The sequence below is a fragment of the Centruroides vittatus genome, unplaced genomic scaffold (assembly GCF_030686945.1).
Source record: "Centruroides vittatus isolate TY-2023 unplaced genomic scaffold, ASM3068694v2 contig_2871, whole genome shotgun sequence".
NCBI lineage: Eukaryota > Metazoa > Arthropoda > Arachnida > Scorpiones > Buthidae > Centruroides > Centruroides vittatus.
The window spans coordinates 3,174-25,836 of record NW_027121823.1 but is presented as its reverse complement, the minus strand read 5'-3'; the positions used below and the strand labels follow the sequence as shown (position 1 = coordinate 25,836).

The 22,663-nt window shown below is 35.2% G+C and overlaps 1 long non-coding RNA gene across 1 annotated transcript; it reads right to left on the bottom strand.

Moving 5' to 3' along the window:
- Nucleotides 1-485: 485 nt before the first annotated feature.
- Nucleotides 486-10,136, bottom strand: LOC136972238 (uncharacterized). The gene is made up of 3 exons (XR_010880303.1): nucleotides 10,012-10,136; nucleotides 857-937; nucleotides 486-782 (listed from the first exon to the last, which is right to left on the bottom strand). It is a non-coding gene; the product is annotated as an uncharacterized lncRNA (long non-coding RNA).
- Between the last annotated feature and the right edge of the window lie 12,527 nt (nucleotides 10,137-22,663).

The window sequence follows — 22,663 nt, the reverse complement described above, 5'->3', positions numbered from 1 at the left end:
AATATATTATTAAATTGTATTTATCAATAAAATTAAGAGTTTGACTTTAAAATATGATGTGTTCTGTTTTCTTTTCTATTTATTTTTTAGAAAGAGACTTATTACAGTAAAAAAATTGTTCTTCATCTGTAAGAAGTTCATAATTTATCTTAATGTAATTTATTGAGACATCATTTTGACACAATTATAACAATAAAGAATAAAATCTAAAATATTGCAAACAAAAAATTTATAAATTATGAATTTTTAATAACAACTTTTACTTAGATGATTAAAAAAAAAACATTTTTTTCATGTAAAAGTCCATATCTTCATGTTATTTTTGAAATATGCCTTTAATAGTATTTTTTATTGCTTACCTATTTTCATTAATATTTTCTACAATGTAATTTTCAAATGAACAATATTTATTACTTAAATTTGCTGTTTTTTTTTTTTTATTGTACTTTTAATATTTTTATAGCAAAATTAATTTCCTATGTACAGTACATGCTATTTTAGTAATGATAATTTTTCTTTTAATTTACAAGACATTAAATTCTTTAAAAAAAAAAACAGTTGTGTTACAAAATTTTAAAAGACTGCTTTGAATTATTATAATTCATTTAAATTTTAATTAACATATGTTGTTAATGGCATATGCTTTGTAGTATCATAGACAGACATATGAGCCCTTTGTTTTTTGTAAACATGATAACAGAAAAATATTGTAACAATCAGCCCGCTAACAAATGCAATTGAACCAACACATATTCCTGCTATGGCTCCCGGAGATAGAGCACCTATAAAAATGAATACATAATTTATTTGATTTTCCAAAATTAAGAAAGAAGGAAGAAAAAATAACAAAATTTACCATATTTTGCTCCTGATGCTCTTCTTCCAAAATCAACTCTGTCCATTTGACTTGTCACACACAAAATGCATTGTAATGTAACTGTAAATTATAAAGTTATGAATATTATTGATGAGTTCTCATGTAGTGATTTAAATTTTCAAATTTAATCAAATGTTTATATAGTTGATTTAAAGCATAAAATTATATGAACTCAAAAAGTAAGATAAAGACAGCCTAAAAATGCAAAATATCACTTAAAACTAGTATATTTTCATTGAATTATTCTAAATATTTCTGAAATTTCAATAATTGTTCCATGACGCTTGTTTAAGGTTAATTTGAACACTTGGTATCCAAACTCGTTCTTATTCACTTATTTAAAAATTCATTAGTATAAGATAAGAAACACTTTATGAAACTATTTCTCCTGCGAATTCTTTGCACTTATAATTTATTTGGGAAATTATTGCAACCGGAAACAGAACGAAATTTTTGAGACCTTTTGTCTTATTTTTTAGGATTAAATTGACGGAATAAGGCAACACTGAGAAGAATGCCTACCAAGAGGACTTATACATAGGGAACTAGTCTCTATTTAGGTGTTACAAACGTATAGAAAATCCGGAAAACTCCACGTGGCCAGCCTGTCCCGACAAGGTGTGAACCCACGATCAAACTACCAATGTTCGGTGGTTTTATCTGCTGGATGGCAGTGCTGAACTACCACTGATGGACGCACATTTAACTTTAACACGCTAATTTTATAGTTTTTATCAAAAAATGCGTTTCTGAAAAACTTCAATCATTTTTTAATGCAAAATAATTAAACTGTATTAATTGAAATGCATTTTTTTCAAGATCTTTTAAATATTACACTTGAAAATTTTTTAAACCTAATGGTTGAAACATAGTCATTTAATTTTCGACCTATCGAATTTTAATAGCTCTAATTTTCTGAAAATAAAATTGAAGTTGCCAATTTGAAATTTTTCTCTAAATTTTCTAAGATTTCAAAATCTAAGTTTCTTACATTATTTATACTTGATTTAGTTTTCTGCTAAGTATAAAATATAATCAGTTTGTAATGCAAACACGGGAAAAGATAACTAATCTTTTAATTGATAAAAAAAATTCTTGAAAAATGACTAATAAAGTAATAACTCTTAGACAAATTTGTATTCTGAATCATATTCATTCAGAAGTTGAATTTATTGCAAATTCAAACTATTATCTCAAACATTTTGTATGTTCGATGAATTAGAAAATATGAACTAGAACATTTCGAAATCTACATTATTCAAAAATCCCAATGTTTCTCTCCCAAGATATAAACACATTTTTATTTTATCCCATACTTCCAAAATTAGGAGTAAAACAATTACACTATACTGTACATAAGAACACCACTCAAAATCCGACAATGAGAGAATTTTCTTATTCATTTATATAGTCTATGAAAAACCGTCTGAATTAACATATGCTATGTAAAAACATTTGTGTCAGTGCTAATAATACCTCTGTTCTGTCTACTTCCTCCTCAGCGAGCGAAAATAAATCGACTGTATGTCTAACTGTAAGTCGTCTCCATCTCCCTCGCCCGGTCCTGCCGAGTCCCGAACTTGATTGATCCGCTCTTCCTAATATATAGAGGAAAAGGACCAAAGTCGGATGTATCCCTCTACTTCTAAGTAGGACCTCCGCCTTCTTTCGCGTAAGAAGTATTGCAGACTCTGTTAAGAGGAATAAATACCTCAGAGTCTTGTCATAAATCTGTGGAATCGTTATTATTCAATTCTGGTTTGTATGTGATTCACCAAATTGTTAGAACGTGACTTTATGATCATCACTTACTTCTAAACAGGTAAGAGTTTGTTTCTCATGACAAACATGTAATAGTATAATAAAATTAACAGATTATGTGCTTCGTTAACCGCTTCTTACACATACTACGACAATAATTGACGATGTCACATTCTTCCAAAACATTACCTTTTCGTCGGACCCCACGCGTTTCAAAGTAGGATCCCCAATATTTTGAACTGACTAATTAGGTCGATTTTATATTTAAACTGAAATTAATGGCAGACTAATGGAAGGAGAAAAAAGAAGAGACTAGCATGGCCTCAGAATTCATGACTAAAGTCATAAAATCCACGAGAGAGATGGAATGGAAAAAGCAGTAAAAATATTTCATGTTAGAAAAACTACTTTAATAAAATTATTACACTGAAATGATGCTGTTCGCATGTTTGTGACTTTTCGTCACAAACATGCAAACAGCGTTATATCGTCATTAGATTGCTGCAGTAAACTACGGGTGAGATGTGTAAAGTGCACTGATTCGCCCCATGTAGAATGTTCATGAGCATGGGCAACTGAATATACTTTTGCTTTTTGCCAATAAACAGTTTCATTCTTCAACGTATTTTTCCATAAAATTTCATTTATATTGGGGATCTGAATTTGAAGCAATTTTTCTACCCACTATTTTTGACACGGTTTGTTAGAGCGGCCGGATGGCCGAGCGGTCAAGGTGGCAGCCTACCACTCTGGGGGACCGGGATCGAATCCGAACGGGTCGAAAAATCCCCAGGAATTTTTCGGGGGGTGGTCCGTTCGGATATGTCGGGCCCCGTCTCTCACCACCCGGTCGCCCCATTGTGGGCCTGGCCGAACCCATAAAGGGCCTACTAAAAGAGGCCCTCTTAGTGCCCACAGGGCGGAAAGAGTTAAAAAAAAGACACGGTTTGTTAAATTCAAAAATGCTCTTTACAAGAACCCAGCAAAAAAATTAAAATTGTGTGTGACTCCCATTTGTTGAGATTTTATTTTAAAAACGTTTTATCTTATTAATTAATGTAAGATGGCAAAAAGCTCTATTTTGAGGGTAAAGATTAGTTTTATAAATAATTTTAAACGCTTATAAAGAATAAAATCTTAAGTTCGACCTCACTCGAGATATAACGCATCACCCCCTCTATCTCCCCACCTCAACCTTTAACAACCAAAATGTAATAGCATCCCTCTCCTTAATACATAAATCTCCCTGCAAAATTTCTGAAATTTTCGACAAGGGCACAGGAATTATTCTTTAAAGTGGGTGAACAAAATGTGAACAAAAGTGGGTAGGGGTAAAAAACCGAATTTTTTGCATTTCTCGACGTTTCAAGATTCCCTGATTCCAAAAATATAAAAATCACGGGAGATAATTTTTTTACCGGTTACCATACTTTTCCTCCGTTATTGATATATAAAACAGCAAGAAAAGTAAAAATTTTATAATCGTTTTTAATGAAGGAAATTCTTGAACAATTAATCAAATAATGTTTTGTTTTAAAATTATTAAATTTACAGTCGTAAAACGGCTGGAGGTTCGATTTTGGAGCATTTTCTACATATGGATTCACCTCGATGCCCGCTCCCACAAACTTAGAGAAGTATCAGGAAAACGGTCGTAATTGTCATTCACACGTGCAGTTAAATTACATAACACAAAATTATTTTCTTCAACACTAATATAAAAATCTCGTCTTAACAACAATCAATAGGCCGGATGTCCAAAGCAGTAAATCATCGTCCTACCATTCTGAGGACCTAGAATGGAATCAGGACGGTCGAAAAACTCCAAGAATTTTTCGGGGATGAGTCTCTCCAGAATATATCGGGCCCCGTCTCTCAGCATCTGGCCCTCTCCATTGTGGGCCTGGCCAAACCCGGGATGGGCTTAAAAAATGGGTCCTTGATGCCCAGAGGAAAGAACTTTAATAAATTCATAACGATTTTTAATATATATGTAGACCTGTTGATTCCTAACCAAGTAGCAACTAACAGTATTGAACGTTATTACCCATTCAGCCAGCAAAATGGTTAGAAACCATTTGTGAAACTGATTTATCTGAGATATTATATCGATGTGAAATTATTCATGAATAAAATGTTAATTGTTTGTAGACAAATCAGAATTTCAAAGTAAATGTAGGCCTATTATTTTGAACTAGTTGATAAAATTAATAAGTGCTTTTCTTATCGTTAGTTAATCTAATTCAAATACTTCAAGGTAATGATTTCATTCAGTATAGATTAATTCATTCATAAGAAGAATAAGACATAAAAGGCTTTATTTCAGAATTCTGACATTATTCTTTAAGGTATTCAACACTTAATGCTTGAAATTACATGAGTTATTGTGATTAATGGAACTGTTGATAATTACTAGTTTGAACTGAAACTTTGATATTGTATTAATATTAAAATATTGTCCAAATAAATAAAAAATAATTTAGATAAATTATAGTTATTTAAGATGATCTTTGTGCAAAGCTATTTCTTTATTTCTTTCTATCGTGCATTTCTGTGATTATAATGGAACGAATTGATAAATCCATCAATTATGATAATTTCTAGTTTGAACTTGAACTTTGATACTTATATAGTTGCAAGTAAGAGAAAAATTGATATCTCAAGTAGAAAAATTTTTATATAACATCCACCACGTAGAAAACAGAAGAAAACAAAAATTTAATTCATAATTTTAAACTCAAATATTCGTTAAATACAAAAAATTATAAATATAGAAATCAATGATAATCAGATGAAATTGAAAGGGGGGGGTAAGGAAATAATAAAAATATATGATTTATTATTTTTTTAAATATATCTGTGACGAAAATGAAATATTGTTTAAGATATTGCTTCGAGAACTTTATATTCGTATCTCTTTCTTTTGGTACAATCCTAATTATTTTTCCTCATAATCATTAGGATTCTCTTCAATTCTGAAGGTCGAAGGTCTTCTTCGAAGGTCCTCATCATTTAGCGTTTTTTTCTTATGTTTTTCTATCCATAGCTTCTTCGTTTCTCAGTCTCTCTTCGTGTAGTACTTTTGTTATTTCATTTTTCCATTGTCTCTTTGGTTTTCATATTCTTTTTCTTCTGTTTTCCTTGGCAGAGCGGGGTCTAGAGGTATTTTTTTTACCTGAGGCATAAGGATAAATTTCTGCCACTATGTATAGTTATTTTTTTTATTATTACTTATAATAAGAATTAAATAAAAATAATTAAATAAATGATTTTGGGAACAAAATATATTTATTAATTATTGAATAAAAAGTCACAGAAGCAGTAATAGTAGCCTACAACAATATTAGGAACATAAAATTATACATATTACAAATAAAATTACAGCAGCATGTTTTGATCATTTTTAGCTTACTGAAACCTCTTTCACCAGAAACTACAGGTAGTGTTAGGTGTATTCTCAATGCAACTTCCAAATTTGGATAGGACTGAACTAAACTATATTCATGAATCGTTTTTAAAAGATCTAAACTTATAGTCCGGAATTAACGTCATTAGCGAGGTTGAGGCCGAAGTTTTCAACGCGGAAACGTGTACGTCGGACGTTAAGCGCCGCTTTCCTGTAAGCCTAAAAGTTTGGCAATGGCGTTTGGAATGTCGAGCATGATTCCACTGACTTTCCAAACGCCATTGCCAAACTTCTAGGCTTACAGGAAAGCGGCGCTTAACGTCCGACGTACACGTTTTCGCGTTGAAAACTTCGGCGTCAACCTCGCTATTGCCTGATTTTTTTAAACGGATTATTCCTGATAATAATTCTACAGAATTTATATCATTTGGATATTTAAGGGATAAAGCTTACTAGAGCACATCATACGAGAAAACGCGTGTATCGAGCGAGAGCTTCTGACATAAATCCTTAGTGTGGTTAAAGTATTTGACGAATATTGCAAGATACATTTGCAATTTATTAATTTTCATTTTTCACCAATTTGGTGCTCTTTCCCATTGTTCAACTGAGGCAGGTGCCTCGTTTGTCTCACCCTTGTCCCGGCTCTGTTCTTTGGCATTCCATTCAGACAGCATTTTGTAGTCTCTCTTCACTCATTTTTGCAAGGTTTTCCACTTCTATTTCTTCATTGACTTCACGATTTTAACTTGACCTTTCTACTTTCTGTGCTTTAATAATTAAAGAATAATTTAATCTGAGTCTGAAAGTTTTGCCATTCTTTTCAGCTGTTAATTCCCTTTTCATTTCTTTTTCTGTCATATGAAAATCTATTCTATCAACGATGAAATTGCTCTCGTCTTTCAATTCTTCTCTATCTTTTTTTAGTAATTTGTCGAAGAGCAATTTTCAGTCTTTCTTTCCTATCAAGTTTATCTACGTTTTGTATTTTTATGTTCTTGTTGCCTTTAAGATCGACTACGCTCCTGCTGATTGTTGAAAGCTCAGGTTTGGACCCTAACACTTCACATCTTTACCATTCTTCGTTCTTTTCGATGTTCAGTATTTTACTCAGATTTTGTTTAAGCTTTTGTGTTCATATTTTGGGAGTTCATCTATCTAAAATGTCCCTTTTCCCGCTCTTTATCAGTTCCAGCTGCATCTCAATTAGCTTTTTTTTTTTTTTTTTTTTTTTTTTAATTCTATAGTTTGTTGCCATAAACTTCGTATGCTACTTTTATTCTTTTTTAAACAAGTAACCACAGATTCCTTTAGTTGTATGGCTGTACATCTAATCTATTTCTGTTTTCATTCTGTGCACTTAAATCATTCTAAAATCTTACACTTTCATTTTTGCAATAGTTCTATTTTAAAGAATTTATTTCCAATTTTCTCTATATTATTTTTATTACTTTTTGTCATGTTTTTGTTTCTGGCTTCTCTATTTCTATAGACATAGACATAATATCAATACGTAGTGGACTGATCACAATCAGCTTCCTTCTAACCTTTAGTATCCTGTATTTCTACCGAACTGTTTTTGATTATCACATAGTCAATGATGGATATTAGCTCTCGTGTTTCTTGGCGCCATGTATACTTTCAATTGTTTTATGTTAAAAGAGCTGATTTGTTTTGACTGTTGTTCACACAGTTAAATCAACCTGTTGTCGTTTTTCTCTATTTCTTCATATTTTCTCATCACACCATACTCCACAACACGCACAATCAAGTCACCCATAATAATTTTTCCTTCTGTTTTAAATTTTCTTCGTTATGTTAATCAACTCATTTCAGAATCTGTCTGTATAACTACTATTATCACAGTTTCTCTTCAAAACAGGATCCTGGATTCACTGATTTTTTTTCATTTACATGTCCAATCTCTTATCTTTTCCTCGTGTATTTTTGGTAAGGAAAATTCTCTAGCTTTGATCATTTCCTTTTTACTTTACTTCAAAGATGTATGAAATTGTCTGTAATATCTTCGCCTTTTTTCTTTTTTCTTAGCTTTCTATATTAAATTTCTTTATCTTCTTGTGATACAAGTTCAATTTTCTTGACAGTCCTTAAACACTCCAGCATCAAAATTCGTAATTCTTTTCCATTTTCAAAGTCATTTAATTTTTCCGTCTTGTTTATCATATCTTCAGTTTATTATAATAAGTGGTTCATTACTTGAGTGCCTAATCTCAATTGTGTAAGTAGCAACACGATTACACGAACGTGTTGAAAATATCACATGGAACCATTTCGTTCGGTGAGACCATTTGCTGAATGAGTACGTGGCACGTGATATTCCCAATACACTGGTGTTACTACCTACATAACTCGAGACTAGGCATCGAGGTAGGAGAGCTGACTCAACGCAGTTAAACTAATAACTTTTAAAATTATTTTTAAGTACGGGCACCAAAGGAAAAACAAAGTTTTAAAATTTTATTTGGTAATATTGAATTATGAATCTACTTTAATTCAATACATCGTGGAAATAAAATAACTAGCTGCTTGTGCCTGGCGTTCCTCGGGCTTGGCTTTTGAAGGGGTGGAAGATTGGTGAGATTGAGTTGGGAGAGGGTGATGGTCTTAATAACTTAAATGTTTATTGAGCTCAGTATTTACAATAATCAAACTGCAAAACACAAAAAATGCTGCTCGGACTAAAGTTAACATGGTACTCCTATGTTAACTTTACCCCAAGCAACACGATCCCGACATGTTTGCCCCATAGACATAATATTGTGCCTTTTCCACTTCGCTACGCCTGAAACATTGCACCTTTCTCAAATCTCTCTTCAGCAGCACCATCTACAAGAGCTTTAATTTGATATCTGAACCGCATTTTTAGCCCCAGCCGTTTACTCAAACTAAATCGGACAAATTGAAATCTTCTTTCAAAATATGTAGAGATATCCAGAAAAATATTTAACTTTACAAACATAAAATCAATTTAAAAAGTTGTATAATTACAAAAAATGCAATAAATAGTGTAGTAGAACAGATCATTATCAGAATAAATAGACAAAAAACAAATTCTAAATTGGACGAATCAGTTACAACGCTTAACTTTGGCGCTTGTTTAATGTATCACACTGATATAAAGCGCCAAAGTTAAACACTTGAGTCAGATTGAGATGATAAGGGAAATGTGAATAAATTACGATTTGGAAATCGGATCCTAGCCGCTAAAAATTTTACATGTTCCGCCTAAAATCTCCATACATTTCGACTGCATCATTTAAACTAACACAACAATTAAACTTTAATTAATTAACTTTCGAGTTTAATTAGTTCATAAAATTTTTAAGTTAAAACAAAAATCTCTTAATTTACTGAATTTCACATTAAATATAGGGAATTTCTTACTATAAATACTATTTGATTTGATTCCATTAAAAAACTACAACTGTTTAAATTATGTTATATATACAATAAAATACATAATATAAAAGAATTTCCGAAAAATTAAGCAATTTTAAATTTTATTGACGCAATCTTAAGATAATTATATTTCATTATACTGGATTTTCAGATAACTCATTCTCGAAATACGAATCATGCCATTGAATAGGACTATTAATTAATTGGAATTAAGAACTATACAGTTTTAATTAACCTATTATTATATTACTTCATAAAAATATAAAATACAGTGAAACGTGTGTAAACCGGACTCACGTTGTATCGAATATATTTTTCGGTTAACTGTATTAAAATTATTCATATCTTTAACGCCTAAAATTATATTTTAAATTGAATTAATGGGTATAAGATATTAAATAAAGTGTTAACTGAAATCGTCTTATCAGGCTATCATAGACGAAGCCGTTAGAGTTATCTACTATTCAAATTACAATTAACCTAATTTTCATTTATTAAATTTTATGAGTAATTCCTTATAAAAATTCATATTCAAATTCAGACTCACTGGTTAAAATAAGGTATCCAGAAAAAGTCATTTCGATTATTTTTCTTTCTGTACTTGTACTTTCGAACGTTGCAAATATGAAAAGGCGTCGGATCGCTCTTAATCACTTGTAATCAGAAAATTTCATATTTATCTTCTGATAATAACACTCCTTAGGTAACGTCATAGATAAAATTTTGACTCATAGAAGCAATTCAGTCGCGTACAGGTGTAGTTTAGAAACGCGTTGTAGTGTTATAACAGTAGCCTATTACGGCGGATCTCGTATTATCTATTATTAAAGATGGTTTTTTTTATTAGTAGACGTATATTTATATACCTTACGATTGAAATAATATTAGCAATAAGTATATACCGTATATTTCGCCTTATAAGATGCACCGTTGTATTGGACGCAACACATTTTTCACCTCGCTTTTATGGGGAACAAATATTCTTCACATTATAAAACGCATTTGACATCACAATTTTTAGACGAAATTTCAGGTACATACAAGTACTTCTTTTAAGGAAAAATACGATAGTTTTATTACACAAAAGCTATTTCGTAATTTTATGTTAGTGCTATGTTTATATGGAACATGAACATTTTCGAAATTCACAGCTATATGGACTGTGCTCTTGCTGTGAATTTCGTTTCCGATGTTTATTTTACTCTTTTTCTTTTAAGAGATTCTTTATTCTCATAGGAGAGGAAGAGACAGTTCGGTCTTTTAACAGAACGACTAAATTATCAATATTATTATTATTTTATATCAATGTTACTTTTTAAATGTTCACTACAATCTAACGAATCAATATCAAAAAGTCCTGTTTCTGAATTGAATGCCCCGGCAAAAAAATAGTTGTTTGTTTAGTTATGGCAACGCAACACTCCGGCGATCTGCCTAGAGGGGATACCTTTCGGGAGGTTTTTTAAGGGAAACTGGCTCCTATTTAGGCGTTACAGACGTGGAGAAAACCGGAATGTGGCTAACCCATCCGAGTGTGGCGCGAACCCACGACCGCTTGGCTACTGGTGGGCTTTACCCGGCAACAAAAGAACTCTCATTTGAATTTCCCTTGGAAAATATCTGTGAAAACGTTCCGATTTTAACAGTTTTCTGTCTGGTAATTCTACTACTACTAACAAAGAATCCCATGGTTGTTTTTAACTGTCCGCTCCGCGGCACTAAGTGGGCCTCATTTAGCAAGCCCATTACGGGTTCGGCCAGGTCCATAATGGGGAGGCCGTGTGGTGAGGATCGGGCCCGACATATCCGGACAAATCACCCCCCGAAAAATTCCTGGGGATTTTTTGACCCTGTCCGGATTCGATCTCGGGTTCCCCAGAGCAGTAGGCTGCCACCTGCACTCTGCTTTTGAATCCGGTGGTCAAGGGTGTAAGAATACATGTACAGTACAGTACGTACTGTACTGTACTGTACGTATATGTACTCGTAAATTTAGATTACTTTTTTCTGTATTGTATTAAAAACTAAAATTTATTTGTTTGTAAGCTTAAAATAGATTCTTATTAACCATATATTATTAAAAATGCATTTATAAATAAAACACAGAACTAGGAATGGTAATTTGTGGTTTAGCCTAGTGACAAGTAAATTCGACTTACGTCGCCTCTTTTGGAACCAATTACCAACGAGGAAATACCTATATTTTACCGAGGCGAGGAATACCTATATTTTATTATTATTGTTAATTGTCTACTTGGACTTTACTTATTAATAGGACTTTATACTGGTGTTTAAAGATTGGCACAGTAATGAGAGTTAGTTCAGGAAAGAACAAAATTTCTTTATTATATCACCTGTAATAATAATTTCTGTTTTTTACAGATATTATACGTGTTTCGGGCTAGCATGCCCCTCATCAGCAGTATTACTACCAAACGTGTAAATACATATTCCAGTCCCAAGTATAACTGGATATTTCTCGTTTTACAATTAAACATTTCAATCAAGGTTTCGTTTGCCACCATTCAATAGCGTTATCGCTACTGGTTTATTGTTTGCCACCATTTAATAGCGATAACGCTATTGAATGGTGGCAAACGAAACCTTGATTGAAATGTTTAATTGTAAAACGAGAAATATCCAGTTATACTTGGGACTGGAATATGTATTTACATGTTTGGTAGTAATACTGCTGATGAGGGGCATGCTAGCCCGAAACACGTATAATATCTGTAAAAAACAGAAATTATTATTACAGGTGATATAATAAAGAAATTTTGTTCTTTCCTGAACTAACTCTCATTACTGTGCCAATCTTTAAACACCAGTATAAAGTCCTATTAATAAGTAAAGTCCAAGTAGACAATTAACAATAATAATAGAATTTAAGGACAGTAAGGCTTTTACAAATACCTATATTTTATTTATTAACGAATAATACAATAAAAATTTAGGAATCCAGTTTTACTTTAAAAAGTAAGGGGAGAAAAAGTCTGTATAGTGCAAACATTTTTTTGCAAACTCTGTATACTTTGTTTTAATTCAAAGAACATGTCGTACTGTACATTTAATAAAAATTAATATGATAGGCTACCCTTTACCGAAAAGTTTTGGCCCTAAAAAGAGCCGTTTAATATTCTGAAGTTTACTTTGAACTGGGGTACTTAATTACAGTTTTAGCACCCTCCGAAACAACGTGCTTGGCCAATTCTCAGGGCAACAAAAGAAGGCAGTTTGGATTTCGTTCTTCACGGGCGGTCTATCGATCTTCCTTCTTCACCCCTACGGGCTGACTCGGATCTTCCTTCTTCGTTCTTCCGGGCGGTCTATCGATCTTCCTTCTTCACCCCTACGGGCTGACTCGGATCTTCCTTCTTCGTTCTTCCGGGCGGTCTATCGATCTTCCTTCTTCACCCCTACGGGCTGACTCGGATCTTCCTTCTTCGTTCTTCCGGGCGTCTATCGATCTTCCTTCTTCACCCCTACGGGCTGACTCGGATCTTCCTTCTTCGTTCTTCCGGGCGTCTATCGATCTTCCTTCTTCACCCCTACGGGCTGACTCGGATCTTCCTTCTTCGTTCTTCCGGGCGGTCTATCGATCTTCCTTCTTCACCCCTACGGGCTGACTCGGATCTTCCTTCTTCGTTCTTCCGGGCGGTCTATCGATCTTCCTTCTTCACCCCTACGGGCTGACTCGGATCTTCCTTCTTCGTTCTTCCGGGCGGTCTATCGATCTTCCTTCTTCACCCCTACGGGCTGACTCGGATCTTCCTTCTTCGTTCTTCCGGGCGGTCTATCGATCTTCCTTCTTCACCCCTACGGGCTGACTCGGATCTTCCTTCTTCGTTCTTCCGGGCGGTCTATCGATCTTCCTTCTTCACCCCTACGGGCTGACTCGGATCTTCCTTCTTCGTTCTTCCGGGCGGTCTATCGATCTTCCTTCTTCACCCCTACGGGCTGACTCGGATCTTCCTTCTTCGTTCTTCCGGGCGGTCTATCGATCTTCCTTCTTCACCCCTACGGGCTGACTCGGATCTTCCTTCTTCGTTCTTCCGGGCGGTCTATCGATCTTCCTTCTTCACCCCTACGGGCTGACTCGGATCTTCCTTCTTCGTTCTTCCGGGCGGTCTATCGATCTTCCTTCTTCACCCCTACGGGCTGACTCGGATCTTCCTTCTTCGTTCTTCCGGGCGGTCTATCGATCTTCCTTCTTCACCCCTACGGGCTGACTCGGATCTTCCTTCTTCGTTCTTCCGGGCGGTCTATCGATCTTCCTTCTTCACCCCTACGGGCTGACTCGGATCTTCCTTCTTCGTTCTTCCGGGCGGTCTATCGATCTTCCTTCTTCACCCCTACGGGCTGACTCGGATCTTCCTTCTTCGTTCTTCCGGGCGGTCTATCGATCTTCCTTCTTCACCCCTACGGGCTGACTCGGATCTTCCTTCTTCGTTCTTCCGGGCGGTCTATCGATCTTCCTTCTTCACCCCTACGGGCTGACTCGGATCTTCCTTCTTCGTTCTTCCGGGCGGTCTATCGATCTTCCTTCTTCACCCCTACGGGCTGACTCGGATCTTCCTTCTTCGTTCTTCCGGGCGGTCTATCGATCTTCCTTCTTCACCCCTACGGGCTGACTCGGATCTTCCTTCTTCGTTCTTCCGGGCGGTCTATCGATCTTCCTTCTTCACCCCTACGGGCTGACTCGGATCTTCCTTCTTCGTTCTTCCGGGCGGTCTATCGATCTTCCTTCTTCACCCCTACGGGCTGACTCGGATCTTCCTTCTTCGTTCTTCCGGGCGGTCTATCGATCTTCCTTCTTCACCCCTACGGGCTGACTCGGATCTTCCTTCTTCGTTCTTCCGGGCGGTCTATCGATCTTCCTTCTTCACCCCTACGGGCTGACTCGGATCTTCCTTCTTCGTTCTTCCGGGCGGTCTATCGATCTTCCTTCTTCACCCCTACGGGCTGACTCGGATCTTCCTTCTTCGTTCTTCCGGGCGTCTATCGATCTTCCTTCTTCACCCCTACGGGCTGACTCGGATCTTCCTTCTTCGTTCTTCCGGGCGGTCTATCGATCTTCCTTCTTCACCCCTACGGGCTGACTCGGATCTTCCTTCTTCGTTCTTCCGGGCGGTCTATCGATCTTCCTTCTTCACCCCTACGGGCTGACTCGGATCTTCCTTCTTCGTTCTTCCGGGCGATCTATCGATCTTCCTTCTTCACCCCTACGGGCTGACTCGGATCTTCCTTCTTCGTTCTTCCGGGCGGTCTATCGATCTTCCTTCTTCACCCCTACGGGCTGACTCGGATCTTCCTTCTTCGTTCTTCCGGGCGGTCTATCGATCTTCCTTCTTCACCCCTACGGGCTGACTCGGATCTTCCTTCTTCGTTCTTCCGGGCGGTCTATCGATCTTCCTTCTTCACCCCTACGGGCTGACTCGGATCTTCCTTCTTCGTTCTTCCGGGCGGTCTATCGATCTTCCTTCTTCACCCCTACGGGCTGACTCGGATCTTCCTTCTTCGTTCTTCCGGGCGGTCTATCGATCTTCCTTCTTCACCCCTACGGGCTGACTCGGATCTTCCTTCTTCGTTCTTCCGGGCGGTCTATCGATCTTCCTTCTTCACCCCTACGGGCTGACTCGGATCTTCCTTCTTCGTTCTTCCGGGCGGTCTATCGATCTTCCTTCTTCACCCCTACGGGCTGACTCGGATCTTCCTTCTTCGTTCTTCCGGGCGGTCTATCGATCTTCCTTCTTCACCCCTACGGGCTGACTCGGATCTTCCTTCTTCGTTCTTCCGGGCGGTCTATCGATCTTCCTTCTTCACCCCTACGGGCTGACTCGGATCTTCCTTCTTCGTTCTTCCGGGCGGTCTATCGATCTTCCTTCTTCACCCCTACGGGCTGACTCGGATCTTCCTTCTTCGTTCTTCCGGGCGGTCTATCGATCTTCCTTCTTCACCCCTACGGGCTGACTCGGATCTTCCTTCTTCGTTCTTCCGGGCGGTCTATCGATCTTCCTTCTTCACCCCTACGGGCTGACTCGGATCTTCCTTCTTCGTTCTTCCGGGCGGTCTATCGATCTTCCTTCTTCACCCCTACGGGCTGACTCGGATCTTCCTTCTTCGTTCTTCCGGGCGGTCTATCGATCTTCCTTCTTCACCCCTACGGGCTGACTCGGATCTTCCTTCTTCGTTCTTCCGGGCGGTCTATCGATCTTCCTTCTTCACCCCTACGGGCTGACTCGGATCTTCCTTCTTCGTTCTTCCGGGCGGTCTATCGATCTTCCTTCTTCACCCCTACGGGCTGACTCGGATCTTCCTTCTTCGTTCTTCCGGGCGGTCTATCGATCTTCCTTCTTCACCCCTACGGGCTGACTCGGATCTTCCTTCTTCGTTCTTCCGGGCGGTCTATCGATCTTCCTTCTTCACCCCTACGGGCTGACTCGGATCTTCCTTTTTCGCCCTATCGGGCTGACTAGGTTCTGCTATAAATGTGTTTCAATTGATCAGACGTAATTCTATTTTTGATTTCCTATAAATGAATAATAACAACCTACTTACTGAAGGTTATTTTTAATGAAAATTCTTTTGGAAAATGTCATAAAAAAAGAAAAACGAGAAAATTTCCTCTTAATGAAAGTTAAATGTTTTGCAGTGTTATTGCAGAGATATTTGCATACCTTGCGAAGCATAGAGTAAGTATACACTATATTTATTCCATGCTGCTAAGGTGATACGTTGCTAAATGCGTATGACGGGATAGTTACATGGGGTTTCTTTCAATCCAGCGTAAAAGTAGTTCTGGGCTGTCTGTTATTTCTGTTAAAAAATGATTGGGCCTTATTGGTATATTGGTAAATGTCACAAATTGTAACCTCTGCTTTTTTATTGAGAAAATGAAATTAGTTTTTAGCTAATTTCGAGGTAATATTTTGTTGTTTTTTTGTAATTTTTAACCATACAGTTTGGTTTATATTTTGATTTGATTTGTATTTAGGTTTCTTGGTTAGCTCACAAATGGTGGTCTTTTCGCTATATAAGTGTGTTTTGTATTTTTCCATCTTGGGAAACTATCCATTGGATTGACGTAGAATTAAATTTTTGTGTTTGCTTTTAAGTTTGGCGGTTACACTTCTTTGTTTTTTTCTCTTTATGATTTAAAATTTTTAAATATTTAATTGTTTTTTTAATCAATTTTGTTTATGTAATGCTGTAGTTAATTAATCAGTTTGTTCCTGGCAAGAGGCTTCTTAATTTTCACAGCAACACATTATGTCACTGAGAATTATTTATTCACTTTAACGAACGTTTTCAACCTGTTCTACCCGTCATCTTTATTTATTTTAATGTATGGAACATTAGTTTTTTTTCGAATATAACAATTAAGAACACATTTAAAATATAAAAATCTTTGGAATATATTGCAATATTATATTAAACTTGTAATAATCCTTTATGGTAAGAATAGTGTTGTATTACCGGCATCGTGTTTGAAATAAGTATACCAAATAAATGAAGTGACAGGCCTAATACTTAGTAGGGGTTACCGAACGTTTATTTTATGAATTATGTAAAAAGCGGTCACTAAAGGTACGAATTGCTACGCAGCTCGTTCGGAACGAAAATTATTTTGTTACACGAAGGACGAGAACCTAGCTTACAAGGACCTTTTGTCTAGGGCTCTAGGCTATCGCAGGTTCGGCCGGGTGGTAAGGGACACAGCGCGATATATCCGATTTACCCACAAAAATTCTCGAGTTTCTTAGCCCACCCGGATTCGATACCCGGTCTTCACAGCCATAGGTTGATGTCTCAACCGCTCTGGTTTCACCAAAGACTATTAGTCTATTAGTACCTTTTTTATAGAATGAAACCGTATCCTCGAATTCTTGGTTTAGATGGGGAGACATATATTTATACAATTTCACGTAGACAGTCAGACGGTCGAACCGTAACGGTGACAGCCTACCACTCCGGGGAATCCGGAGATAAGGGAATTTCATAAGGAAAATTCTATTTTGTTTTTTCGGCACAATGAAGTGCAGTTGATTAATTAAGATTCGTGCTGAAGAAACAAAGTAAATAAGAAGACACGGTTTCAAATTTAATCGAGTAAATCCAATAAGGAAATTTTGTTCCCTTGAGGAAACGTACGAAAATATTCCGATAATCTACTTAACACTTATATTAAATAAAGTGATTTACCCGTAATACGAATTCGTTTAAAACGGATTCCTTCTACAATAATTTGTTGCGAGTTGGCTAATGTCGACATCCAAATGTTTCATTTCAGTTTTGTTTCCTTTACTGAAATACGGTGTTTCTGTCTTTCCCTTTTATTTCGATTATTCTGCAAGTTCTCGGCTTTTTTCTTCCGTTATTTCTTCTAAAACAAGAAAAAATTTCGGTATTTTCCTTGGAAAGTGCCGGCGATACGAAAATGGAGTTTGGATTCAGACCAACAACAATGGCGTTTGTATTGTTGATTCGGTAACAATTACAGATGAAGCGGAAATTTAATTGTTGACGTCGATGACGTCTGGCGAATGACGTCACGAGCAGTGTTGGCCAATTAGAAATCAGTTTCGGTGTGTTCGCTGTAAAGCGCTTCTCGAGCGCTGCATAAAGAAACGCGGCCTATAATATTAATGTTGGATGTTCTCAGGATTTCTGAGTGCTCTTTCCGAGTCAAGAAGAAAAGGAATTAATGAGAATTATATAAATATAATTATGGAAATGTACAGAAGTGTTAGGCTAGATTAAAGTTAAGAAAAGAGGATTTAGAGTTTATCAAGTTTAAGTCCAATAATTATAAATATTAACTTCGAAATTTAAGAAATTATTATTTAATTAATAAAACGAATTAAATTCTCAAAAAACAAAAGGAAGTTTTGATAAAGCCACTACTCATTTCCGTCTCCAGGTGGTGTTCTATATTTCACGCATGGTAGACTCACGTGGTATACTTTACTGTATAGTGTTTTGTAAAGCATCCTCCAACCAATCAACCGACCATAACAACAACAGCTGATAAGTTAATATTTATTACGATGTCAATCTTTAGTACTACCACATCAGTTCTATACGCGATTTCCAGAAACACGTTGTAATCGTGGACAAGATATTGAAATTTAAACAGTCAAAATGAGTGCATTAAAAGCAGACAGGAATTGTAACGAAGAAAAAATCATTCAAATACATCCTGTAGATACTAAAGATGCTTATTCAATTACAGTTCTGTTCTGTTTCAAGATAGATCATTTATCAAATTCTCTAAAAATTCTCATTTGTTCTTTCCTTCTTTTTGTATTTTTTATTATCTATGGTTATTTGCAGGTGAGTGGAGTTATTAAATAGATTACTGTGATTAATGCCGCCTACATAAATGCTGTCTTTGTGTCTTGAATTGATTTTTCAGTTAGAAGAATTTAAACCTTTTGGAATGTATCTAACTTTCATGCAATTTTTATTATATTCTTTTATATCTTTTCTAGAATGATGTGTAAATAAAAATTGTCGTAGAAGGTAAGCTTGAATATTTTTTGAGTCAATTATGTAATTCTGTTAATTCGGCTTTCTGTATTTGGTAATTATATAGTTTCTTACCATTATGCATTTTTTTCTAGTTTGTTATTTAAAACGTGCATACTTGATAGACGTTTCCAAAACACATAGAATTATTTGTGCCGACTCGTATGAAAAATGCTATAAATAAAAGCCAATAGGACTAGTCGCCGACCCTACACCGTTTGGGCTGCCATTGCTTAAGTTTATTTTCATTGTGGAGCAGTTCGGTGTATGAGGGAAATGCACAAAATATGTTACGTGACCTGGCTTCGACGTCACTCTACTACGTGACTACCTAGAAACGTCGGCCACGTAACGACTCTGACGTATTTGCCGAGAACTTTTCGGGCTCCGAAGAGTTTGTGGACGATAGTTTGTTAAATTTGTTGTTTCCAGTAATACTGTAATATTCTGAAACAAAACTCGTCGACTATTAACTTCGTAAAAAACAATAAATACATTGTAAAATTACTTGTGTAGCAGCCTTATAACTTCAAATACATTAAGTTCTCGGGAAATACGTTGGAGATGTTACGTGACCTACATTTCTAGGTATTCACGTCACGTGACCGAGTGACGTTGAAGCTAGGTCACGTGACAGATTTTGTACGTGTTCTCCACTCGTTGTGCTGCTCCACAACGAAAATAAACTTAGGCAATGATAGCCCAAACAGTGCAGAGTCGGCAAGTAGTTCTATTGGTTTTTATTTGTAGCATTTTTCATATGATTTGGATAAATAATTCTGTGTTTTGGAAATGTGTGTCTTTTAAAAAACAAGTTAGAATGAAAATGCATAATGGTAAAAAACTATATACTCTGCACTTTTTATTAAATTAAAGTAAATTAATTATTCTTAATATGTCTATATCAACTTCCCGAAGCTTGATGTATTGATACAAAGCCAAACGATTACTTAGTTTCTAGTTATTAATTATAGCATAATAATAGCCCGATTAATTATGGCGATCGTTTGCCTCAGTATTCTTAATACATTTCATAAATTCTGCTATAATTCTAGTCTTGTTAAGATGTAGTACTTGATTAAAGATGGATATCATCATAAGAGTAGTACGTTATACACAATCTAAAATTTTTTATTTATTAACTTAAAATAATTTAATATTCTAAAAATAATGAAAAAATGAACATACTTTTTCTTCAGACCACTAAAATTTTTCAGCCTTCAGCAAAGCGTGTAAAATGCTTTTACAAATTCACAAATGTTTTCAGAATCCACTCGATTCATTTCAAATTGGCAGTGGTGCACCCTGGAATTGGCCAAAGGGTCTTCACATCTCCAAAATTAAAGGAAAAGAAACATTGGTAAATTTTCCAAAAAATATTACATAATACAAAAAAGTTACATAATGTTGTTATACAACCTGTCAGTACCACCACAAACAATCTATAGACTAGTACTAATCTGAGAACCATCTTTTAATGTAATTTAAACAGGGTTAAAACAATTTTAATGATACATACTGCAAACATATTAGAATGTGTGTTAAATATTAAATCAGTTTATATACTGGATTTTCGTTTTCATCTAACATAAAATATTTAAATCTGTATTAGTAACCCAATACTGTATTTTCCAATTTCACTGAAACTGTTACTTCAGAAAATGCAACGTGTTCAACTGAATGACAGTACATGCAGCAAATAGCATTATTTGTATCAGAATATAAATTTATAAAAGAAATAATTAAAAAATATGCATTAAATTTCAGTTGAATTTTTCCTATTGAATATATTCAAACAATCTTGTATGGCTGTTGTTCCTGATAAAAGAAAATACCAAGTAGAAGAGGAAAATAATTTTTTGTAGTCTTCTAAGCAAGTAATCATTTATTGTACGTAATATCGCAGCAGAAATCTTCACAATAATTAATAAATAATAATAATTTAATTAATATAAATGTTTTTGAAAAATAATTCAATCAGCTTCGCTCTTGAAACACCGTACAGTACATACCAAAAGAGCCACAACATGGCGACTGCCGTGATGCATCACGGTATTGTGTCTCGATCTTTATAGACCTTGGCGCATTCACTAACTGATGCTGCCATCTATCGATAAAGTTTTAAGTTTTCTGTACACTTATCTTCAATTTTCTGTGAAACAGAAAGCTAACATCTAATTACTAATTGATAATCTTGAATAATAAATACATGTATATGAATTAAGATTTGAATTTTAATTTATAGAATTTTTAAAATTTAAATTAACTATTAAAAATGCACGAAAGTTTATTTAAACTATTAAGGTTGCTAATATTATTGTTAATTGTCTACTTGGACTTTACTTATTAATAGGACTTTATACAGGTGTTTCAAGATTGGCACAGTAATGAGAGTTAGTTCAGGAAAGAACAAAATTTCTTTACTGTGCCAATCTTAAAACACCAGTATAAAGTCCTATTAATAAGTAAAGTCCAAGTAGACAATTAACAATAATATTAGAAAGTAAGGACAATAAGGCTTTTACAATTATTAAGGTTACTGTTGTAATTTTAAACTATTTGTTTAAAATTAGTGCAAACTTGTAGCACAACTTTGACTTTGAAATGACCTTCAACTTTTCTTGCCGATGTGTTATATAAAAGTTATTTGTTTTTTTTTAGTTTTATTTTGTATTCATAAAAACAGAAGGTTAAACAGAAGGTAAGATGTAATTAGTAAGATTGAAAACGAAATTAATATAAAACAGATTTATTATTCAACGAACTTTTTAAACTCTTTCCTCCCTGTGGGCACTAAGAGGACCTATATTAGCAACCCCATTATGGGTTCGGCCAGGCCCACAATTGGGCGGCTGGGTGGTGAGGGATGGGGCTGACGTCCAGTCGGAACCCCTTCAAAAATTCTTAAGGCATTCAATGAATATTAACGCAAGTTACTTCTTTTATATTCTCCAAAAATGTTGCAAAATTTCATTGCACAGTGGTTCAGGGAATCTCGATAATAGTCAAAAATATAAAACGCATCATTTTTCAACTGTTCGTTAAATAAATATTACATTTAATATTGAATTCAAGACTTTATGGATATAAGGGAGATTAATTAAGGTGTTGGAACTACTCTAAGCAATATGCCCACCTTAAAAGTTCTGGTAGATTCTCGTTAAAGTAACCACATTATTTCTGAATGTACAACACTTTTCTTAGAATGTATGCGCAATTGCTATCGAAAAAGTTTTGAATTAAAAAAAACGTGACTTTCACTTTGCATCAGAAGTTCATATATGATAATTTAAGGCTTCCTGACCCTGAAATTTCCACATCTAAAAGTGAGAATTTATTGATCGACAATTTTTTTTTCAAATTGCAGCTCCCTGAGGTCACGGATGGATGCGAAGTAACGGATTGCAATGTTTAGAATGTCGAAAGGAAAAATCCAGCTCTGACTCTGACTCTCGTAGACATGACAAAATTTGAAAATAAATGTAGCATTCCTTCGAAATTGTCGCGTTGTAATGAAGGCAAAAAAATATTCTTAGCCATCAGAAAATAAAATATCGTGGCGAGCGAAATTTTCAAAGTTGGATCAACACTCGATGACCAAGTCGAACGGAGCTGTCATTTGATTAACCCATCAAATTAAGACTTTAGGGGAGAGATCCTTTAAAAAGTCA